A 16,121-nucleotide genomic window follows, 5' to 3' on the forward strand; every position below is an offset into this window, starting at 1 on the left:
CCAAGGATACGGCTCCAGGAGGCGACGGAGGAGGGCGGCTGCTTGCCCTGGCCCGAGCTGTGCGTCCCCCGCCTTGGCCACAGCAGTGGACATTCCCAGAAGAACAAGCGCCCGAGAGCACTGAGAAATTTTCCCCCGAGAAAACTTGACCCTCGTCCTGGCAGCAGGACACCTCGGGAAGAAAGCCACCCAGCGGCCACCTGGGCGAGACCGGCTGCCCGAGCAGGCACGCGGGGCCTCTGGCCGCTGGCCCCGGGCTGCCAGCCCCCACCCGGACTCCCAGCCGTGCCAGGAGAGCAGCGTGGAGACGCACGCCGGGGCCCTCGGCAGGCTCTTGGGGCTCCCGGAGGCGGCGGCTAGCGTCTACGGCCATACCACCCTGAACGCGCCCGATCTCGTCTGATCTCGGAAGCTAAGCAGGGTCGGGCCTGGTTAGTACTTGGATGGGAGACCGCCTGGGAATACCGGGTGCTGTAGGCTTTTGCTCCTCCCTCCCTCGCTGCTCCTTTTGTCTTCGGGGACTTCGCCACCACCCCCCCCACCACCACCACCACCCCCAGCACCACCACCACCACCACCACCACAACGACCCACCGTGACCACGACCCCGACCCCGTCCGGGCCACCCGCCAGACCCACGCACACCGAATCCTCACAGCTACGTCCCCGAATCCTCTCCCCTCCCCACACTCTCCTGGGGCGCGCGCCCGCGACACGGATCACCAGCGAGGTTGGTCCCAGGCCACGTTGGGGACCGCTCCCCAACTGCCCTCCAGGCGGGCGGGGAGGGACGTGCGGAAGCCATGAGAAAGTGGGTCCTGCACCCCAGCGGGCCCCACAGCGGGACGCGCCACACCTGGGCTCGCCACAAGGTGGTGCACTGGGTCCAGGGCAAGACGCCAGGGGACAGAGAAGCAGGGAGCCTCAGTCGGGTGCTGCTCCACGTCGCCCTCCGTCGCTCAACCCAAGACAGGGCAGCCAGCGCGCGACCTCTACGTGGGATCCCGCCTCCCACGGCAGAGCCTGCGGTCACAGGGACAGAGGGCGCAGGCCGCCAGAGCTCCGGATGCCAGCGGCAGCTCCCCGTCCCGCTCAAAGGGAGGGAGGGCCGCCGCTGGCGCCCAGTCGCCTGTGCCACCCTCCGGGTCTCAAAGCACTCCTCAGTCAGCTCAAGGACCGGGGCCACCTGGCCTTCGGGGTCACATGGGCTTGGGCACGACGGAAGGGACCGCTTGCCCCCGTGGAACAGACATTCTCCCCGTGGACAACCTCAGGTGCCGGGACCCTCTGCTCCGCCTTGGAAAACCCACCTTCTGCAATGTATGCCCAACGCAATCAGGCCGAGCAGATTGACCCCCTCGGCCCGGCCCCAGTGTGTGATGGGGCTCTGTGCGTGAGGGCTTGCTCTTCCCCACCTACACCAGGCACGGCATCTAACACACACACACACACACACACACACACCACGCAGAGACACCCAGACCACGCACGCACGCACGGGGACGCACCCTCCTCTCCCCCACCCCACACACGAGCAGCCGAAGGACAAGAGGGTATGGCTGGGGCCTGAGCGGGAACAAGCGAAGCCTTGGTTTGCGGCCCCTCGGCCAACTGCATCAGGATTTTTGTCTGGGCTCGGAGGCCAGAGGATCTCTGCCATTTGCTAGCAGGGCCAGGGATGGCAGGAGGGTGGGTACGGGGCTCAGCCAGGGCCAGTTCTGCTGGCACGATCCTGTAGCACGTGGCCGCGTAGCACGGGGCCGGGTCTGAAGGAGGCCAAGCAGGGGCACAAGACCCAGCAGCGGCACAGGGAAGAGGCCCAGGGCACCCAGGAGCAGACGAGACCCGGGAGTCGTGCGTGCTTGGCGTGGCCGCGGGCCCCGTGACGCCCGAGGACTCGAGTGCTCAGCCCCGGGTAGTGGCCGCGAAGGCCTGCCTGGGAGAAACACCCCGGGAGGCCGGCAGGAACCCGGGATCGGAAGGGATGTGGAGGGGCCCCGGGTCGGAGGAGATGGCTTTGGCTGTGTTTGGTTTTGTTTCTTCTTCCCAAGATCCCGGGTGTGAAAGGGGCCAGAGGTGAAGTCCTGGGCTGGAAAGCCTCACGATTCAGCCCCGCAGCCCCAGGCCCTGAGTGTGGAGGAGGGCGGAGCGGGTCGGCGAAGGGCGCGGCTGCCGTTTTCCTGATGGGCTGGAGGGGCAGTGGCGCTTTCCGGACGAAGAGGACCGGAAGGGTCCCCGAGACCTCCGCTGGGAGCCACGCACCCACCCAAGGATACGGCTCCAGGAGGCGACGGAGGAGGGCGGCTGCTTGCCCTGGCCCGAGCTGTGCGTCCCCCGCCTTGGCCACAGCAGTGGACATTCCCAGAAGAACAAGCGCCCGAGAGCACTGAGAAATTTTCCCCCGAGAAAACTTGACCCTCGTCCTGGCAGCAGGACACCTCGGGAAGAAAGCCACCCAGCGGCCACCTGGGCGAGACCGGCTGCCCGAGCAGGCACGCGGGGCCTCTGGCCGCTGGCCCCGGGCTGCCAGCCCCCACCCGGACTCCCAGCCGTGCCAGGAGAGCAGCGTGGAGACGCACGCCGGGGCCCTCGGCAGGCTCTTGGGGCTCCCGGAGGCGGCGGCTAGCGTCTACGGCCATACCACCCTGAACGCGCCCGATCTCGTCTGATCTCGGAAGCTAAGCAGGGTCGGGCCTGGTTAGTACTTGGATGGGAGACCGCCTGGGAATACCGGGTGCTGTAGGCTTTTGCTCCTCCCTCCCTCGCTGCTCCTTTTGTCTTCGGGGACTTCGCCACCACCCCCCCCACCACCACCACCACCCCCAGCACCACCACCACCACCACCACCACAACGACCCACCGTGACCACGACCCCGACCCCGTCCGGGCCACCCGCCAGACCCACGCACACCGAATCCTCACAGCTACGTCCCCGAATCCTCTCCCCTCCCCACACTCTCCTGGGGCGCGCGCCCGCGACACGGATCACCAGCGAGGTTGGTCCCAGGCCACGTTGGGGACCGCTCCCCAACTGCCCTCCAGGCGGGCGGGGAGGGACGTGCGGAAGCCATGAGAAAGTGGGTCCTGCACCCCAGCGGGCCCCACAGCGGGACGCGCCACACCTGGGCTCGCCACAAGGTGGTGCACTGGGTCCAGGGCAAGACGCCAGGGGACAGAGAAGCAGGGAGCCTCAGTCGGGTGCTGCTCCACGTCGCCCTCCGTCGCTCAACCCAAGACAGGGCAGCCAGCGCGCGACCTCTACGTGGGATCCCGCCTCCCACGGCAGAGCCTGCGGTCACAGGGACAGAGGGCGCAGGCCGCCAGAGCTCCGGATGCCAGCGGCAGCTCCCCGTCCCGCTCAAAGGGAGGGAGGGCCGCCGCTGGCGCCCAGTCGCCTGTGCCACCCTCCGGGTCTCAAAGCACTCCTCAGTCAGCTCAAGGACCGGGGCCACCTGGCCTTCGGGGTCACATGGGCTTGGGCACGACGGAAGGGACGGCTTGCCCCCGTGGAACAGACATTCTCCCCGTGGACAACCTCAGGTGCCGGGACCCTCTGCTCCGCCTTGGAAAACCCACCTTCTGCAATGTATGCCCAACGCAATCAGGCCGAGCAGATTGACCCCCTCGGCCCGGCCCCAGTGTGTGATGGGGCTCTGTGCGTGAGGGCTTGCTCTTCCCCACCTACACCAGGCACGGCATCTAACACACACACACACACACACACACACACCACGCAGAGACACCCAGACCACGCACGCACGCACGGGGACGCACCCTCCTCTCCCCCACCCCACACACGAGCAGCCGAAGGACAAGAGGGTATGGCTGGGGCCTGAGCGGGAACAAGCGAAGCCTTGGTTTGCGGCCCCTCGGCCAACTGCATCAGGATTTTTGTCTGGGCTCGGAGGCCAGAGGATCTCTGCCATTTGCTAGCAGGGCCAGGGATGGCAGGAGGGTGGGTACGGGGCTCAGCCAGGGCCAGTTCTGCTGGCACGATCCTGTAGCACGTGGCCGCGTAGCACGGGGCCGGGTCTGAAGGAGGCCAAGCAGGGGCACAAGACCCAGCAGCGGCACAGGGAAGAGGCCCAGGGCACCCAGGAGCAGACGAGACCCGGGAGTCGTGCGTGCTTGGCGTGGCCGCGGGCCCCGTGACGCCCGAGGACTCGAGTGCTCAGCCCCGGGTAGTGGCCGCGAAGGCCTGCCTGGGAGAAACACCCCGGGAGGCCGGCAGGAACCCGGGATCGGAAGGGATGTGGAGGGGCCCCGGGTCGGAGGAGATGGCTTTGGCTGTGTTTGGTTTTGTTTCTTCTTCCCAAGATCCCGGGTGTGAAAGGGGCCAGAGGTGAAGTCCTGGGCTGGAAAGCCTCACGATTCAGCCCCGCAGCCCCAGGCCCTGAGTGTGGAGGAGGGCGGAGCGGGTCGGCGAAGGGCGCGGCTGCCGTTTTCCTGATGGGCTGGAGGGGCAGTGGCGCTTTCCGGACGAAGAGGACCGGAAGGGTCCCCGAGACCTCCGCTGGGAGCCACGCACCCACCCAAGGATACGGCTCCAGGAGGCGACGGAGGAGGGCGGCTGCTTGCCCTGGCCCGAGCTGTGCGTCCCCCGCCTTGGCCACAGCAGTGGACATTCCCAGAAGAACAAGCGCCCGAGAGCACTGAGAAATTTTCCCCCGAGAAAACTTGACCCTCGTCCTGGCAGCAGGACACCTCGGGAAGAAAGCCACCCAGCGGCCACCTGGGCGAGACCGGCTGCCCGAGCAGGCGCGCGGGGCCTCTGGCCGCTGGCCCCGGGCTGCCAGCCCCCACCCGGACTCCCAGCCGTGCCAGGAGAGCAGCGTGGAGACGCACGCCGGGGCCCTCGGCAGGCTCTTGGGGCTCCCGGAGGCGGCGGCTAGCGTCTACGGCCATACCACCCTGAACGCGCCCGATCTCGTCTGATCTCGGAAGCTAAGCAGGGTCGGGCCTGGTTAGTACTTGGATGGGAGACCGCCTGGGAATACCGGGTGCTGTAGGCTTTTGCTCCTCCCTCCCTCGCTGCTCCTTTTGTCTTCAGGGACTTCGCCACCACCCCCCCCACCACCACCACCCTCAGCACCACCACCACCACCACCACCACAACGACCCACCGTGACCACGACCCCGACCCCGTCCGGGCCACCCGCCAGACCCACGCACACCGAATCCTCACAGCTACGTCCCCGAATCCTCTCCCCTCCCCACACTCTCCTGTGGCGCGCGCCCGCGACACGGGTCACCAGCGAGGTTGGTCCCAGGCCACGTTGGGGACCGCTCCCCAACTGCCCTCCAGGCGGGCGGGGAGGGACGTGCGGAAGCCATGAGAAAGTGGGTCCTGCACCCCAGCGGGCCCCACAGCGGGACGCGCCACACCTGGGCTCGCCACAAGGTGGTGCACTGGGTCCAGGGCAAGATGCCAGGGGACAGAGAAGCAGGGAGCCTCAGTCGGGTGCTGATCCACGTCGCCCTCCGTCGCTCAACCCAAGACAGGGCAGCCAGCGCGCGACCTCTACGTGGGATCCCGCCTCCCACGGCAGAGCCTGCGGTCACAGGGACAGAGGGCGCAGGCCGCCAGAGCTCCGGATGCCAGCGGCAGCTCCCCGTCCCGCTCAAAGGGAGGGAGGGCCGCCGCTGGCGCCCAGTCGCCTGTGCCACCCTCCGGGTCTCAAAGCACTCCTCAGTCAGCTCAAGGACCGGGGCCACCTGGCCTTCGGGGTCACATGGGCTTGGGCACGACGGAAGGGACCGCTTGCCCCCGTGGAACAGACATTCTCCCCGTGGACAACCTCAGGTGCCGGGACCCTCTGCTCCGCCTTGGAAAACCCACCTTCTGCAATGTATGCCCAACGCAATCAGGCCGAGCAGATTGACCCCCTCGGCCCGGCCCCAGTGTGTGATGGGGCTCTGTGCGTGAGGGCTTGCTCTTCCCCACCTACACCAGGCACGGCATCTAACACACACACACACACACACACACACACCACGCAGAGACACCCAGACCACGCACGCATGCACGGGGACGCACCCTCCTCTCCCCCACCCCACACACGAGCAGCCGAAGGACAAGAGGGTATGGCTGGGGCCTGAGCGGGAACAAGCGAAGCCTTGGTTTGCGGCCCCTCGGCCAACTGCATCAGGATTTTTGTCTGGGCTCGGAGGCCAGAGGATCTCTGCCATTTGCTAGCAGGGCCAGGGATGGCAGGAGGGTGGGTACGGGGCTCAGCCAGGGCCAGTTCTGCTGGCACGATCCTGTAGCACGTGGCCGCGTAGCACGGGGCCGGGTCTGAAGGAGGCCAAGCAGGGGCACAAGACCCAGCAGCGGCACAGGGAAGAGGCCCAGGGCACCCAGGAGCAGACGAGACCCGGGAGTCGTGCGTGCTTGGCGTGGCCGCGGGCCCCGTGACGCCCGAGGACTCGAGTGCTCAGCCCCGGGTAGTGGCCGCGAAGGCCTGCCTGGGAGAAACACCCCGGGAGGCCGGCAGGAACCCGGGATCGGAAGGGATGTGGAGGGGCCCCGGGTCGGAGGAGATGGCTTTGGCTGTGTTTGGTTTTGTTTCTTCTTCCCAAGATCCCGGGTGTGAAAGGGGCCAGAGGTGAAGTCCTGGGCTGGAAAGCCTCACGATTCAGCCCCGCAGCCCCAGGCCCTGAGTGTGGAGGAGGGCGGAGCGGGTCGGCGAAGGGCGCGGCTGCCGTTTTCCTGATGGGCTGGAGGGGCAGTGGCGCTTTCCGGACGAAGAGGACCGGAAGGGTCCCCGAGACCTCCGCTGGGAGCCACGCACCCACCCAAGGATACGGCTCCAGGAGGCGACGGAGGAGGGCGGCTGCTTGCCCTGGCCCGAGCTGTGCGTCCCCCGCCTTGGCCACAGCAGTGGACATTCCCAGAAGAACAAGCGCCCGAGAGCACTGAGAAATTTTCCCGCGAGAAAACTTGACCCTCGTCCTGGCAGCAGGACACCTCGGGAAGAAAGCCACCCAGCGGCCACCTGGGCGAGACCGGCTGCCCGAGCAGGCGCGCGGGGCCTCTGGCCGCTGGCCCCGGGCTGCCAGCCCCCACCCGGACTCCCAGCCGTGCCAGGAGAGCAGCGTGGAGACGCACGCCGGGGCCCTCGGCAGGCTCTTGGGGCTCCCGGAGGCGGCGGCTAGCGTCTACGGCCATACCACCCTGAACGCGCCCGATCTCGTCTGATCTCGGAAGCTAAGCAGGGTCGGGCCTGGTTAGTACTTGGATGGGAGACCGCCTGGGAATACCGGGTGCTGTAGGCTTTTGCTCCTCCCTCCCTCGCTGCTCCTTTTGTCTTCGGGGACTTCGCCACCACCCCACCCACCACCACCACCACCCCCAGCACCACCACCACCACCACCACAACGACCCACCGTGACCACGACCCCGACCCCGTCCGGGCCACCCGCCAGACCCACGCACACCGAATCCTCACAGCTACGTCCCCGAATCCTCTCCCCTCCCCACACTCTCCTGGGGCGCGCGCCCGCGACACGGGTCACCAGCGAGGTTGGTCCCAGGCCACGTTGGGGACCGCTCCCCAACTGCCCTCCAGGCGGGCGGGGAGGGACGTGCGGAAGCCATGAGAAAGTGGGTCCTGCACCCCAGCGGGCCCCACAGCGGGACGCGCCACACCTGGGCTCGCCACAAGGTGGTGCACTGGGTCCAGGGCAAGACGCCAGGGGACAGAGAAGCAGGGAGCCTCAGTCGGGTGCTGCTCCACGTCGCGCTCCGTCGCTCAACCCAAGACAGGGCAGCCAGCGCGCGACCTCTACGTGGGATCCCGCCTCCCACGGCAGAGCCTGCGGTCACAGGGACAGAGGGCGCAGGCCGCCAGAGCTCCGGATGCCAGCGGCAGCTCCCCGTCCCGCTCAAAGGGAGGGAGGGCCGCCGCTGGCGCCCAGTCGCCTGTGCCACCCTCCGGGTCTCAAAGCACTCCTCAGTCAGCTCAAGGACCGGGGCCACCTGGCCTTCGGGGTCACATGGGCTTGGGCACGACGGAAGGGACCGCTTGCCCCCGTGGAACAGACATTCTCCCCGTGGACAACCTCAGGTGCCGGGACCCTCTGCTCCGCCTTGGAAAACCCACCTTCTGCAATGTATGCCCAACGCAATCAGGCCGAGCAGATTGACCCCCTCGGCCCGGCCCCAGTGTGTGATGGGGCTCTGTGCGTGACGGCTTGCTCTTCCCCACCTACACCAGGCACGGCATCTAACACACACACACACACACACACACCACGCAGAGACACCCAGACCACGCACGCACGCACGGGGACGCACCCTCCTCTCCCCCACCCCACACACGAGCAGCCGAAGGACAAGAGGGTATGGCTGGGGCCTGAGCGGGAACAAGCGAAGCCTTGGTTTGCGGCCCCTCGGCCAACTGCATCAGGATTTTTGTCTGGGCTCGGAGGCCAGAGGATCTCTGCCATTTGCTAGCAGGGCCAGGGATGGCAGGAGGGTGGGTACGGGGCTCAGCCAGGGCCAGTTCTGCTGGCACGATCCTGTAGCACGTGGCCGCGTAGCACGGGGCCGGGTCTGAAGGAGGCCAAGCAGGGGCACAAGACCCAGCAGCGGCACAGGGAAGAGGCCCAGGGCACCCAGGAGCAGACGAGACCCGGGAGTCGTGCGTGCTTGGCGTGGCCGCGGGCCCCGTGACGCCCGAGGACTCGAGTGCTCAGCCCCGTGTAGTGGCCGCGAAGGCCTGCCTGGGAGAAACGCCCCGGGAGGCCGGCAGGAACCCGGGATCGGAAGGGATGTGGAGGGGCCCCGGGTCGGAGGAGATGGCTTTGGCTGTGTTTGGTTTTGTTTCTTCTTCCCAAGATCCCGGGTGTGAAAGGGGCCAGAGGTGAAGTCCTGGGCTGGAAAGCCTCACGATTCAGCCCCGCAGCCCCAGGCCCTGAGTGTGGAGGAGGGCGGAGCGGGTCGGCGAAGGGCGCGGCTGCCGTTTTCCTGATGGGCTGGAGGGGCAGTGGCGCTTTCCGGACGAAGAGGACCGGAAGGGTCCCCGAGACCTCCGCTGGGAGCCACGCACCCACCCAAGGATACGGCTCCAGGAGGCGACGGAGGAGGGCGGCTGCTTGCCCTGGCCCGAGCTGTGCGTCCCCCGCCTTGGCCACAGCAGTGGACATTCCCAGAAGAACAAGCGCCCGAGAGCACTGAGAAATTTTCCCCCGAGAAAACTTGACCCTCGTCCTGGCAGCAGGACACCTCGGGAAGAAAGCCACCCAGCGGCCACCTGGGCGAGACCGGCTGCCCGAGCAGGCGCGCGGGGCCTCTGGCCGCTGGCCCCGGGCTGCCAGCCCCCACCCGGACTCCCAGCCGTGGCAGGAGAGCAGCGTGGAGACGCACGCCGGGGCCCTCGGCAGGCTCTTGGGGCTCCCGGAGGCGGCGGCTAGCGTCTACGGCCATACCACCCTGAACGCGCCCGATCTCGTCTGATCTCGGAAGCTAAGCAGGGTCGGGCCTGGTTAGTACTTGGATGGGAGACCGCCTGGGAATACCGGGTGCTGTAGGCTTTTGCTCCTCCCTCCCTCGCTGCTCCTTTTGTCTTCAGGGACTTCGCCACCACCCCCCCCACCACCACCACCCCCAGCACCACCACCACCACCACCACCACAACGACCCACCGTGACCACGACCCCGACCCCGTCCGGGCCACCCGCCAGACCCACGCACACCGAATCCTCACAGCTACGTCCCCGAATCCTCTCCCCTCCCCACACTCTCCTGGGGCGCGTGCCCGCGACACGGGTCACCAGCGAGGTTGGTCCCAGGCCACGTTGGGGACCGCTCCCCAACAGCCCTCCAGGCGGGCGGGGAGGGACGTGCGGAAACCATGAGAAAGTGGGTCCTGCACCCCAGCGGGCCCCACAGCGGGACGCGCCACACCTGGGCTCGCCACAAGGTGGTGCACTGGGTCCAGGGCAGGACGCCAGGGGACAGAGAAGCAGGGAGCCTCAGTCGGGTGCTGCTCCACGTCGCGCTCCGTCGCTCAACCCAAGACAGGGCAGCCAGCGCGCGACCTCTACATGGGATCCCGCCTCCCACGGCAGAGCCTGCGGTCACAGGGACAGAGGGCGCAGGCCGCCAGAGCTCCGGATGCCAGCGGCAGCTCCCCGTCCCGATCAAAGGGAGGGAGGGCCGCCGCTGGCGCCCAGTCGCCTGTGCCACCCTCCGGGTCTCAAAGCACTCCTCAGTCAGCTCAAGGACCGGGGCCACCTGGCCTTCGGGGTCACATGGGCTTGGGCACGACGGAAGGGACCGCTTGCCCCCGTGGTACAGACATTCTCCCCGTGGACAACCTCAGGTGCCGGGACCCTCTGCTCCGCCTTGGAAAACCCACCGTCTGCAATGTATGCCCAACGCAATCAGGCCGAGCAGATTGACCCCCTCGACCCGGCCCCAGTGTGTGATGGAGCTCTGTGCGTGAGGGCTTGCTCTTCCCCACCTACACCAGGCACGGCATCTAACACACACACACACACACACACACACACACACACACACACACACCACGCAGAGACACCCAGACCACGCACGCACGCACGGGGACGCACCCTCCTCTCCCCCACCCCACACACGAGCAGCCAAAGGACAAGAGGGTATGGCTGGGGCCTGAGCGGGAACAAGCGAAGCCTTGGTTTGCGGCCCCTCGGCCAACTGCATCAGGATTTTTGTCTGGGCTCGGAGGCCAGAGGATCTCTGCCATTTGCTAGCAGGGCCAGGGATGGCAGGAGGGTGGGTACGGGGCTCAGCCAGGGCCAGTTCTGCTGGCACGATCCTGTAGCACGTGGCCGCGTAGCACGGGGCCGGGTCTGAAGGAGGCCAAGCAGGGGCACAAGACCCAGCAGCGGCACAGGGAAGAGGCCCAGGGCACCCAGGAGCAGACGAGACCCGGGAGTCGTGCGTGCTTGGCGTGGCCGCGGGCCCCGTGACGCCCGAGGACTCGAGTGCTCAGCCCCGTGTAGTGGCCGCGAAGGCCTGCCTGGGAGAAACGCCCCGGGAGGCCGGCAGGAACCCGGGATCGGAAGGGATGTGGAGGGGCCCCGGGTCGGAGGAGATGGCTTTGGCTGTGTTTGGTTTTGTTTCTTCTTCCCAAGATCCCGGGTGTGAAAGGGGCCAGAGGTGAAGTCCTGGGCTGGAAAGCCTCACGATTCAGCCCCGCAGCCCCAGGCCCTGAGTGTGGAGGAGGGCGGAGCGGGTCGGCGAAGGGCGCGGCTGCCGTTTTCCTGATGGGCTGGAGGGGCAGTGGCGCTTTCCGGACGAAGAGGACCGGAAGGGTCCCCGAGACCTCCGCTGGGAGCCACGCACCCACCCAAGGATACGGCTCCAGGAGGCGACGGAGGAGGGCGGCTGCTTGCCCTGGCCCGAGCTGTGCGTCCCCCGCCTTGGCCACAGCAGTGGACATTCCCAGAAGAACAAGCGCCCGAGAGCACTGAGAAATTTTCCCCCGAGAAAACTTGACCCTCGTCCTGGCAGCAGGACACCTCGGGAAGAAAGCCACCCAGCGGCCACCTGGGCGAGACCGGCTGCCCGAGCAGGCGCGCGGGGCCTCTGGCCGCTGGCCCCGGGCTGCCAGCCCCCACCCGGACTCCCAGCCGTGCCAGGAGAGCAGCGTGGAGACGCACGCCGGGGCCCTCGGCAGGCTCTTGGGGCTCCCGGAGGCGGCGGCTAGCGTCTACGGCCATACCACCCTGAACGCGCCCGATCTCGTCTGATCTCGGAAGCTAAGCAGGGTCGGGCCTGGTTAGTACTTGGATGGGAGACCGCCTGGGAATACCGGGTGCTGTAGGCTTTTGCTCCTCCCTCCCTCGCTGCTCCTTTTGTCTTCGGGGACTTCGCCACCACCCCCCCCACCACCACCACCACCCCCAGCACCACCACCACCACCACCACAACGACCCACCGTGACCACGACCCCGACCCCGTCCGGGCCACCCGCCAGACCCACGCACACCGAATCCTCACAGCTACGTCCCCGAATCCTCTCCCCTCCCCACACTCTCCTGGGGCGCGCGCCCGCGACACGGGTCACCAGCGAGGTTGGTCCCAGGCCACGTTGGGGACCGCTCCCCAACTGCCCTCCAGGCGGGCGGGGAGGGACGTGCGGAAGCCATGAGAAAGTGGGTCCTGCACCCCAGCGGGCCCCACAGCGGGACGCGCCACACCTGGGCTCGCCACAAGGTGGTGCACTGGGTCCAGGGCAAGACGCCAGGGGAAAGAGAAGCAGGGAGCCTCAGTCGGGTGCTGCTACACGTCGCGCTCCGTCGCTCAACCCAAGACAGGGCAGCCAGCGCGCGACCTCTACGTGGGATCCCGCCTCCCACGGCAGAGCCTGCGGTCACAGGGACAGAGGGCGCAGGCCGCCAGAGCTCCGGATGCCAGCGGCAGCTCCCCGTCCCGCTCAAAGGGAGGGAGGGCCGCCGCTGGCGCCCAGTCGCCTGTGCCACCCTCCGGGTCTCAAAGCACTCCTCAGTCAGCTCAAGGACCGGGGCCACCTGGCCTTCGGGGTCACATGGGCTTGGGCACGACGGAAGGGACCGCTTGCCCCCGTGGAACAGACATTCTCCCCGTGGACAACCTCAGGTGCCGGGACCCTCTGCTCCGCCTTGGAAAACCCACCTTCTGCAATGTATGCCCAACGCAATCAGGCCGAGCAGATTGACCCCCTCGGCCCGGCCCCAGTGTGTGATGGGGCTCTGTGCGTGAGGGCTTGCTCTTCCCCACCTACACCAGGCACGGCATCTAACACACACACACACACACCACGCAGAGACACCCAGACCACGCACGCACGCACGGGGACGCACCCTCCTCTCCCCCACCCCACACACGAGCAGCCGAAGGACAAGAGGGTATGGCTGGGGCCTGAGCGGGAACAAGCGAAGCCTTGGTTTGCGGCCCCTCGGCCAACTGCATCAGGATTTTTGTCTGGGCTCGGAGGCCAGAGGATCTCTGCCATTTGCTAGCAGGGCCCGGGATGGCAGGAGGGTGGGTACGGGGCTCAGCCAGGGCCAGTTCTGCTGGCACGATCCTGTAGCACGTGGCCGCGTAGCACGGGGCCGGGTCTGAAGGAGGCCAAGCAGGGGCACAAGACCCAGCAGCGGCACAGGGAAGAGGCCCAGGGCACCCAGGAGCAGACGAGACCCGGGAGTCGTGCGTGCTTGGCGTGGCCGCGGGCCCCGTGACGCCCGAGGACTCGAGTGCTCAGCCCCGTGTAGTGGCCGCGAAGGCCTGCCTGGGAGAAACGCCCCGGGAGGCCGGCAGGAACCCGGGATCGGAAGGGATGTGGAGGGGCCCCGGGTCGGAGGAGATGGCTTTGGCTGTGTTTGGTTTTGTTTCTTCTTCCCAAGATCCCGGGTGTGAAAGGGGCCAGAGGTGAAGTCCTGGGCTGGAAAGCCTCACGATTCAGCCCCGCAGCCCCAGGCCCTGAGTGTGGAGGAGGGCGGAGCGGGTCGGCGAAGGGCGCGGCTGCCGTTTTCCTGATGGGCTGGAGGGGCAGTGGCGCTTTCCGGACGAAGAGGACCGGAAGGGTCCCCGAGACCTCCGCTGGGAGCCACGCACCCACCCAAGGATACGGCTCCAGGAGGCGACGGAGGAGGGCGGCTGCTTGCCCTGGCCCGAGCTGTGCGTCCCCCGCCTTGGCCACAGCAGTGGACATTCCCAGAAGAACAAGCGCCCGAGAGCACTGAGAAATTTTCCCCCGAGAAAACTTGACCCTCGTCCTGGCAGCAGGACACCTCGGGAAGAAAGCCACCCAGCGGCCACCTGGGCGAGACCGGCTGCCCGAGCAGGCGCGCGGGGCCTCTGGCCGCTGGCCCCGGGCTGCCAGCCCCCACCTGGACTCCCAGCCGTGCCAGGAGAGCAGCGTGGAGACGCACGCCGGGGCCCTCGGCAGGCTCTTGGGGCTCCCGGAGGCGGCGGCTAGCGTCTACGGCCATACCACCCTGAACGCGCCCGATCTCGTCTGATCTCGGAAGCTAAGCAGGGTCGGGCCTGGTTAGTACTTGGATGGGAGACCGCCTGGGAATACCGGGTGCTGTAGGCTTTTGCTCCTCCCTCCCTCGCTGCTCCTTTTGTCTTCGGGGACTTCGCCACCACCCCCCCCACCACCACCACCACCCCCAGCACCACCACCACCACCACCACAACGACCCACCGTGACCACGACCCCGACCCCGTCCGGGCCACCCGCCAGACCCACGCACACCGAATCCTCACAGCTACGTCCCCGAATCCTCTCCCCTCCCCACACTCTCCTGGGGCGCGCGCCCGCGACACGGGTCACCAGCGAGGTTGGTCCCAGGCCACGTTGGGGACCGCTCCCCAACTGCCCTCCAGGCGGGCGGGGAGGGACGTGCGGAAGCCATGAGAAAGTGGGTCCTGCACCCCAGCGGGCCCCACAGCGGGACGCGCCACACCTGGGCTCGCCACAAGGTGGTGCACTGGGTCCAGGGCAAGACGCCAGGGGAAAGAGAAGCAGGGAGCCTCAGTCGGGTGCTGCTACACGTCGCGCTCCGTCGCTCAACCCAAGACAGGGCAGCCAGCGCGCGACCTCTACGTGGGATCCCGCCTCCCACGGCAGAGCCTGCGGTCACAGGGACAGAGGGCGCAGGCCGCCAGAGCTCCGGATGCCAGCGGCAGCTCCCCGTCCCGCTCAAAGGGAGGGAGGGCCGCCGCTGGCGCCCAGTCGCCTGTGCCACCCTCCGGGTCTCAAAGCACTCCTCAGTCAGCTCAAGGACCGGGGCCACCTGGCCTTCGGGGTCACATGGGCTTGGGCACGACGGAAGGGACCGCTTGCCCCCGTGGAACAGACATTCTCCCCGTGGACAACCTCAGGTGCCGGGACCCTCTGCTCCGCCTTGGAAAACCCACCTTCTGCAATGTATGCCCAACGCAATCAGGCCGAGCAGATTGACCCCCTCGGCCCGGCCCCAGTGTGTGATGGGGCTCTGTGCGTGAGGGCTTGCTCTTCCCCACCTACACCAGGCACGGCATCTAACACACACACACACACACCACGCAGAGACACCCAGACCACGCACGCACGCACGGGGACGCACCCTCCTCTCCCCCACCCCACACACGAGCAGCCGAAGGACAAGAGGGTATGGCTGGGGCCTGAGCGGGAACAAGCGAAGCCTTGGTTTGCGGCCCCTCGGCCAACTGCATCAGGATTTTTGTCTGGGCTCGGAGGCCAGAGGATCTCTGCCATTTGCTAGCAGGGCCCGGGATGGCAGGAGGGTGGGTACGGGGCTCAGCCAGGGCCAGTTCTGCTGGCACGATCCTGTAGCACGTGGCCGCGTAGCACGGGGCCGGGTCTGAAGGAGGCCAAGCAGGGGCACAAGACCCAGCAGCGGCACAGGGAAGAGGCCCAGGGCACCCAGGAGCAGACGAGACCCGGGAGTCGTGCGTGCTTGGCGTGGCCGCGGGCCCCGTGACGCCCGAGGACTCGAGTGCTCAGCCCCGTGTAGTGGCCGCGAAGGCCTGCCTGGGAGAAACGCCCCGGGAGGCCGGCAGGAACCCGGGATCGGAAGGGATGTGGAGGGGCCCCGGGTCGGAGGAGATGGCTTTGGCTGTGTTTGGTTTTGTTTCTTCTTCCCAAGATCCCGGGTGTGAAAGGGGCCAGAGGTGAAGTCCTGGGCTGGAAAGCCTCACGATTCAGCCCCGCAGCCCCAGGCCCTGAGTGTGGAGGAGGGCGGAGCGGGTCGGCGAAGGGCGCGGCTGCCGTTTTCCTGATGGGCTGGAGGGGCAGTGGCGCTTTCCGGACGAAGAGGACCGGAAGGGTCCCCGAGACCTCCGCTGGGAGCCACGCACCCACCCAAGGATACGGCTCCAGGAGGCGACGGAGGAGGGCGGCTGCTTGCCCTGGCCCGAGCTGTGCGTCCCCCGCCTTGGCCACAGCAGTGGACATTCCCAGAAGAACAAGCGCCCGAGAGCACTGAGAAATTTTCCCCCGAGAAAACTTGACCCTCGTCCTGGCAGCAGGACACCTCGGGAAGAAAGCCACCCAGCGGCCACCTGGGCGAGACCGGCTGCCCGAGCAGGCGCGCGGGGCCTCTGGCCGCTGGCCCCGGGCTGCCAGCCCCCACCCGGACTCCCA

General features: G+C 67.7%; 7 non-coding genes across 7 annotated transcripts; all 7 read left to right on the forward strand.

Annotated features, from left to right (window-relative positions):
• Positions 1 to 361: 361 nt before the first annotated feature.
• LOC141412324 (5S ribosomal RNA) lies at positions 362 to 480 on the forward strand. The gene has a single exon (XR_012437162.1). It is a non-coding gene; the product is annotated as a 5S ribosomal RNA (ribosomal RNA).
• A 2,147-nt stretch (positions 481 to 2,627) lies between these two features.
• LOC141412325 (5S ribosomal RNA) lies at positions 2,628 to 2,746 on the forward strand. Its single transcript, XR_012437163.1, has one exon. It is a non-coding gene; the product is annotated as a 5S ribosomal RNA (ribosomal RNA).
• Positions 2,747 to 4,893: 2,147 nt separating this feature from the next.
• LOC141412326 (5S ribosomal RNA) lies at positions 4,894 to 5,012 on the forward strand. The gene has a single exon (XR_012437164.1). It is a non-coding gene; the product is annotated as a 5S ribosomal RNA (ribosomal RNA).
• Positions 5,013 to 7,156: 2,144 nt separating this feature from the next.
• LOC141412328 (5S ribosomal RNA) lies at positions 7,157 to 7,275 on the forward strand. The gene has a single exon (XR_012437166.1). It is a non-coding gene; the product is annotated as a 5S ribosomal RNA (ribosomal RNA).
• A 2,140-nt stretch (positions 7,276 to 9,415) lies between these two features.
• Positions 9,416 to 9,534, forward strand: LOC141412329 (5S ribosomal RNA). The gene has a single exon (XR_012437167.1). It is a non-coding gene; the product is annotated as a 5S ribosomal RNA (ribosomal RNA).
• Positions 9,535 to 11,694: 2,160 nt separating this feature from the next.
• On the forward strand, positions 11,695 to 11,813 carry LOC141412330 (5S ribosomal RNA). Its single transcript, XR_012437168.1, has one exon. It is a non-coding gene; the product is annotated as a 5S ribosomal RNA (ribosomal RNA).
• Positions 11,814 to 13,947: 2,134 nt separating this feature from the next.
• LOC141412331 (5S ribosomal RNA) lies at positions 13,948 to 14,066 on the forward strand. Its single transcript, XR_012437169.1, has one exon. It is a non-coding gene; the product is annotated as a 5S ribosomal RNA (ribosomal RNA).
• Positions 14,067 to 16,121: the final 2,055 nt, after the last annotated feature.

Source organism: Castor canadensis, chromosome 10 (assembly GCF_047511655.1).
Source record: "Castor canadensis chromosome 10, mCasCan1.hap1v2, whole genome shotgun sequence".
NCBI classification, from domain to species: domain Eukaryota; kingdom Metazoa; phylum Chordata; class Mammalia; order Rodentia; family Castoridae; genus Castor; species Castor canadensis.